Source organism: Numida meleagris, chromosome Z (assembly GCF_002078875.1).
Source record: "Numida meleagris isolate 19003 breed g44 Domestic line chromosome Z, NumMel1.0, whole genome shotgun sequence".
Classification (NCBI taxonomy): Eukaryota; Metazoa; Chordata; class Aves; order Galliformes; family Numididae; genus Numida; species Numida meleagris.
Window position 1 is genome coordinate 9,981,153 of NC_034438.1, and position 7,200 is coordinate 9,988,352.

General features: G+C 45.5%; 1 long non-coding RNA gene across 1 annotated transcript in view; it reads left to right on the forward strand.

The window, feature by feature from the left end:
- The window catches only part of LOC110389728, an 8,358-nt gene extending 2,383 nt beyond the window's left edge, over positions 1–5,975 (forward strand). The window contains exon 2 of the long non-coding RNA XR_002433355.1: positions 55–5,975. This is a non-coding gene — a long non-coding RNA (uncharacterized LOC110389728). The remainder of the gene's footprint in view (positions 1–54) is intronic.

Sequence of the window (7,200 nt, forward strand, 5' to 3'; positions counted from 1 at the left end):
CTTCCCTTCCCTTCCCTTCCCTTCCCTTCCCTTCCCTTCCCTTCCCTTCCACAGCGAGGAAGGAAAAGTCCTCCTTCACCTCTTCAAATTCAGTGAAAGAAGAAATCGGGGCAGTTGAAGAAACATCTTTTTTTGTGGGTTGCCTTCCTGTTGGAAAGGTCAGGCAGTTTAACAGCTCTCCCACCATCTCCTGCTGTCATTCCTCCTTAGGTGCTTCTTGCCTGTGAGGAGGAGGAAGGAGGGAATGCAGAAGAAAGAATGTGATTTGGAAGGAGAATTTAGAAGCATGGGAAGGTTTCCCAGAAATCCACTGCTTCAGACATACCCCCTCCGCCCTCTATTCTGTGGCACCAGGCAGCTCTCACTGTGTACCCTGTCTGTAGGCAGCTGAAGGGTTTTTGACACTTCAAAGAGGAGACATAGCCTGGCTGGAGTCATGTTAAGGAAAGTCAGTTTTAGGGGTGGGGTGAGACATCTGCCTCTTCCACAGATTTATGGCTGCAGTGGATGCTCCTGTCATCCCTCACTGTGCACCTGCAGCTCCAGTCACTTCTCCACTGTTGTTATTTCCAAACAATAATGGATTTCATCTGTCTCCTGGTGCAGTCTGGGGTTCCTCCAGGTGCACGCTCTGGCTCATGAGATATCCTCTGGCCGAGAATGGCCCTCTGCCTGCAGCCTGGACATGTTTGTTTAAGAAGGACCTGCCAAGAATATATATTGTTTCGTATTGCTGGTGTTTTTATGTTGCAGATAGCAGTAGATAGCATAGGCAATGTTTTTATTTGTGCTGCAAAGGTGGACAAACAGATGGAGAGCCAAGGCCTGGCTATTGCAGGGGTTGCTGAGGAAGAGGGATTCTTAGCAAACTGAAGATGGAATTCCTACAGGTGGGTCTATTGTCCTCAGATCTTCCAGATTCAACTGGAATGTGAATTCTGGAGCTAAGGGCTTGCACCAGCACGGCTCATATGTACCTGGATACAGTTTGGGGTTAATGTAGTACTTGCCACCTGGTGAGGGTTGCAAGGCTGTTCTGGAGCTTGCTGGTTAAAGCTGTTGAACTTGAAATGAAATCCAGACTACAGCGAAGCCTTTCACTTGTTTGGTCAGGGCCAGGACTGCCCTGTGTCACAGGTCAGCCTTCAGCATATGCCCAGATAAAGCCACAGTGTTCCCAGAGGGGTGATTTATTGCCCTAGCCATCCCGTGATGGAGCACTTGCTACTGAGTTCTGTGATTAGTGGAAGGGCAACAGATCCTTAGGTACTCTGATAAATCTGCCACTTTCTACATAGTCCTTCTAACTCATATTATCTTTTGCTTTGTAAAGCTATTTGTTTGCCACTGGCTGTGAGGGATTGCTCCCATCACCCATTAAAGGATTTAGCACCAGGACTCCAGGAATCCCAGGTTCAGAGTAGGCTGGAGGTAAGCACTAAACTGAACAGCTTAGGATAATTATGATTGGAGAAGACCACTAAGATTATTGAGTCCAACCACTAATCTACCCTCGCCATGCCCACTAACCATGTCCCTCAGTGCCACGTCTCCATGTTTCTTGAACACCTTCTGAGTGACTCCACGACCTCGCTGGCAGTCTATGCCAATGCCTTATCACTGTTTTGGAGAAGAAATGTTTCCTAATATCCAATCTGAACTTCCACTGGTGCAACTTGAGGCCATTACCTCTCATCCTTTCATCCTACCTTCACCATGCATCCATCTTCACAAACAGAACAAAGGAAAGGAGGCAATCTGGCAGCTCTGCAGAATTCAACAATCTGTTAAGACCTTGTTAGGGAAATATATTAGAAATGCAAAATACAAGGCAAATCTTTTTTCCTTACTGCTGCGGCCAGATGGTTAGTGCACAGATAGAGGAAGACAAATCTGAGATTTAGGACAAAATGACCACTTGCCCTGGATTTTGTAACACAGTTAAAATCTTGTCTTCATACATATGCTATAGTGCGTTGCATAAACCCTGGAGAGTAGTTCTGCTCCTGCTGCATGGGAAAACCAGATAATAAACAAGCTAACTGGGCTGGATCCATCTAAGTGTTGCTCAGTAATCTGCAGGAGACTCTCAGTGCATCAAAGGCTGAAGAACATTAGAGCAACAGTTAGGCTTTCAAATATCTTTAAAAATAGAATTTGAAGTGCCTGGTTATTTGTTTAGTGTTGGGGTTCAGACTCTCCGAAATCATGCTAGCAAAAATTTCTATTTTATGTGTGTGTTTAGATACTGTCACATATGCAGACTTGTACTTGAACCGTGGCAGAGGAGACAGCAGTGAGCTGTACAGCCAGGGGTACAATGCTGTGACCTGCTGATTCCCTGTGGCTGGGCTGGGGGATGATGGATCCTCTGTGCTCATTGGTTTTCCCTCTGGATGCACAGTATCTGACCCAAGCAGTGCTGTCATCTGCTGGAACATGTCTCTTCACAGTGGCAGGCAGTGACTCTCCTTTTTCCACCTGCAAGATGGCGCGTTTCAGATGAAATTGCTATGCATAGTGCAGGACAAAATATTTTTCCCATTGTGTTGGAATGCATCTAGAGAAGGGAAACTGTGCTTCGGGTATGAAAAAAAGGAAATAACAATGTAGGGCTGGCTGCAGTGCAGCAAGGGAAACAAAACACACCAGGAGAGGCATCCTGAAGTATGCTTCCTGCATGTACTGAATGCTTTAAAACATGATGCTTTTCCTTTCAAAAACAGTGAACCCACTGGCATCACGATCCCTTATTTTTTTGGGTCGAGTGATACATTCCTGTCTTCATAGGACACTTTGCTGCAGCTGAGATGGCATTCAGCTGTCGTTACTATGACAAACAGAGAAGAACTGGCATGTGATGGGTTTGGATGAATATGCAATCAAGTTTTGTGAGAAAAATATCTATAAAAATGAATCAGATGCTGCCTTGCCATCTACTGTGCACTCAGTGGTCCATGGTACTGAAAATCAGCAATGTTTATAAAGATTTCATGGGTCGGTATAAAAACATACTGCATTTGACTATGTAATTTCATAGGATGTTTTTCAGCTTGTGTTCCTTTACAAGAAAAAATTAAAAAATCCTTTATTGATTATTTATTTTCATGTAGAAAATGTTTTCAGGCTCGCCAAAGATGAGAACACAATGTAATATTTGATTAAAATTCTTTATTATTGTATCTTGTTTCTCCAAGAGGAAGAATGTACTGTTATTCCCAGAACTTGGTTAGAATAGCAAACCCGTCTCCACAGGATGACCCTGCAGCAAGCATCTTCTTTCACATGCCCAGACATCGGTCAACACAAGGGGACTAAAACAGGACACACAGTGGGGCACGTGGCATTAAAGACGATTCTAAAGACAATTCATTATTCTGTTACTCTTGGTGGTAATATTTTTGTTTCTTCCTCAGGAGGCCTCAAGCTGGATGGCGGGCTGGGGGCACAGTAGGCACATTCCTTACATGAAATAAAATGCAGTCTCTGTCTAAAGAATTGTTACTAAAGGAGAAAATATGCAGGGAAGAAGAGCTAAGGATCCATGAAAAGACACAGAAGTATGAAGCAGGTTGACTGTGTGTACCTAGTGACAAAGTTCAAATCTCCTAAAGGTTTTAAAGTATCTGTTTGACTCGTAAGTGCCTAAAGTTATCAGGCACTGTCAAATGTCTAATAGTTTGATGGTGATAGAACAAGGGGAAATGGCTTTAAACTAAGAGAGGGGAGATTTAAATCAGATGTTAGTGTGAAATTCTTTACTCAGGAGGTGTTTCGGCACTGGCATTGCTGCCTGGAGAGCTGTGGTGCCCCATCCCTGGAGCTGCTCAAGGCTGGGTTGGATGGGGCCCTGGGCAGCCTGAGCTGCTGGGGGGCAACCAGTCCATGGCAGGAGGTTGGAACTGGATGCACTTTCAGGTTTCTTCCAATCTAAGCCATTCTATGATTCTATGATACATGACTTGGAAGTATCTTTTGATACTTGGTATGGATTCAGCAAGGAGAGTGTACTTCCTTTGCCTCTTGTCTCATCAAATCTCTAGCAGGGAATCTGGACTCAGATGCTTGCATTCAGAGGGATGTGGGGAGCCTGTCCACCCTGTGCACACTGCTGGCCTGCACAGCTGAGTGACGTCAACAAAATCAGAAAGGATATATGATGAGAATATGCAGATAGTAAATGAGCTGTGATGTAACCCTCTTTATTATTTTTCTAGATTTCTTCACAAAGACTGTTCTCCAAGGAGGGAGACCTGAATATTAGTTTACCAGTCTCTGCCATAGCTGCATTCTCAAGACCAAAGACATATATTTGGATGTCTCACACCATAACTAATAAATAATCAGAGAAGCATAGACTATCCCAAGTTGGAAGGGATCCACAAAGATCACTGAGGCCAACTCCTGGTTGCACAAAAGACCACCCAAAATCCAAACCCAGCGTCTGAGGGTGGTGTCCAAACATCCCTTGAGCTCCAGCAGCTCGGGGCTGTGCCCACTGCCCTAGGCAGCCTGTTCCATGCCCACCACTCTCTGGTGCAGGACCTTTCCCTGATATCCAATCTGAACCTCTCCTGAATTGCAAGCCCTTGTACAAATTTGGACCTATGTGTCTGAGAACAAAGCTTTAGTGATGAAGCTGATGTTTGCTCAGACTTTTCACACCTCGGTTGAGTGGCAATGTGGAACATTTATAATGCTTTTCTATCTCGGGTTGTAGTCAAAGTGATCTAAAAGTCAGTGAGTCTAACTACCAGCAGAGGAAGGATGGATGTTCTTGATTATTTTACAGTTAGCAGCTTTTAGTAAATTGTTTTTGCATTACAAGTTGTTTTTCTCTGCATGTCTTCTGCAAAATTACCTCTGAAACTTCCAGTGATGAAGTAGAGATCTGGTTTTTAGCAGAAACTGCCAATTGCTATTTGATACTAGACATTTTACTGCTCTTTCTGTGAGCAGTTATGTTTGAACTGCAGCAGTCCAACCATTGGTCATAATGAACAGTGTAGTTCAGGGAGGTATTGCATCTAGAACCCTTCACAGGCAACAGGTCTGGATGACACGCAGTAAAAACTGAGTGGGTCAGCATTTTGCAAACAGTTACTTAAATGGAATTTAGTGTGTAAGGAGTCATCTCAGCGATAGAAAATATTGAAGAAATGTTACATGGCGTTTTTACAATGAGAAAAGTTGAAGGAAAATTATGGGTCCTTGATTCCTCCAACATTTTGGGCATGTCATCAGCTGCATGAATGGCTGTACCGCTAAGGGTAGGAAGTTTGACGGATTGTGTGGCCCAGCACTTCAGAGCAGGAGACAATGCTCCTTCCCGATGGTTTAACATCACCTGTAATGTCTCCTACCAGTGACTGAGTAATTACAAATGCAAAGTTGCTTGTGTTATCCATTTGTGTTCATCTGGAAGCATAGGCAGCCTGTCGCTGCTGCAATTGATACCTGGAATGATGGGAAAGTGGCCACTGCTGCATAAATGAAGACTATGTAAGTGGAAAAAGAAGAAACAGAAAAGGAGAGGAAAGCATCCCTGGAAAAAGATGTGAACCGCTGTAGCAAGGGAGGAAAATCAGCTGCAGAAATGAGCCTCAAGCAGAAATCAAGGAAAAAAACAACTAGAGACAGCAAACAGAACAAACATCCTATGAATGATTTGGGTGCATGAACTTAAGAGTGGAACCTACATCAAGACCTGCAGTCTCCAGCTTCCTGAGACTTGTCCAGGGCATGGGGCTGTGCATTGCTGCCTGGTTTTGTACAGATGTCTGTATCCACAGCAGCTGGCACACTGCAAGGTCTGCTTTTCTCCTGGCTGCTGCTCAGTTGTGCCTACCTGTACTCAGCACCTTGGCAGTGCCCATGTTTTGAAGATTCCTGGACCAGGAGTCTTGAAATATTGCCAGGGTGCTGTCTGAAATCACTGCCACTCAAAAATAGATGTAGTAATAGTGAATGGGTGATAGCCAGAGTCTTTGTTTTATTGTAAAACCTAGATATAATCCCAGCCTGAAAGTAGGACATAGAATGATAGAATGATAGAATAATAGAATCGTTTGGGTTGGAAGAGACCATTAAAAGACATAGTCCAGCTCCCCTGCAATGAACTGGGACATCTACAGCTCCATCAGGTTGTTCAGAGCCTGGTCCAGCCTGACCTTGAATGCCTTCTGGGATGGAGCATCCACTGCATCTCTGGACAACCTGTTCCAGTGCCTCACCACCCTGACTGTAAAAGAATGTCCTCCTTATATCCAATCTAAATTTCCCCTCATTTAGTTTGAAGCCATTTCTCCTTGTCCTGTCACAACAGACCCTGCTGAGGAGCCTGTCCCTTCTTTCTTACAGCCCCTTTAGATACAGACAGGCCGCTCTCAGGTCTCCCGCAGCCTTCTCTTCTCCAGGCTGCACAGCCCCAGCTCTCAGCCTGTCCTCGTAGGGAGCTGTTCCACCCCTCGGATCATTTTGGTGGCCCTCCTCTGGACGTACTCCAACATGCCCACGTCTCTCCTGTGCCGAGCACTCCACCTCTGGATGCAGTGCTCCAGGTGAGGTCTCACAGTGCAGAGCAGAGGGGCAGGATCCCCTCCCTGGCCCTGCTGGCCGCGCCGCTTTGGATGCAGCCCAGGATCCGGCTGGCTGGCTGGGCTGTGAGGGCACACTGCTGGCTCATGCCCAGCTGCCATCCACCAGTTCCACCAGTACCCCCAGGTCCTTTCTGGCAGGGCTGTGCTCTATCCCTACATCCCCCAGCTCGTACTGGCAGTTGGAGTTGCCCCGACCCAGGTGCAACACCTTGCACTTGGATTTGTTGAACCTCAGGAGGTTCACCTGGGTGCACTGCTCAGCCTGTCTAGGTCTCTCTTGATGGCATCCTGTCCCTTGGGCACCACACAGCTTGGTGTCGTCTGCAAACTGCTGAGGGTGCACTCCATCCCACTGTCTGTGTAGTTCATGCAGATATTAAAGAGTGCCAGTGCCAGTGCTGTCCCCTGAAGGACACCAACTGTAAATATAATTAATCAGTGTCTGTTGCATGCCTAGCATTTAATAGACAAGAAAGTAATAATAGCATTTTTTTCACATGATTAGTCAGAGAAATAGACAGCTACAGTGATGGTGGAATAATGACAGATCATTTTCAGCATGAAGTTAGCACCAGGCTCTTAAACCAGCAAAATCAGAGTG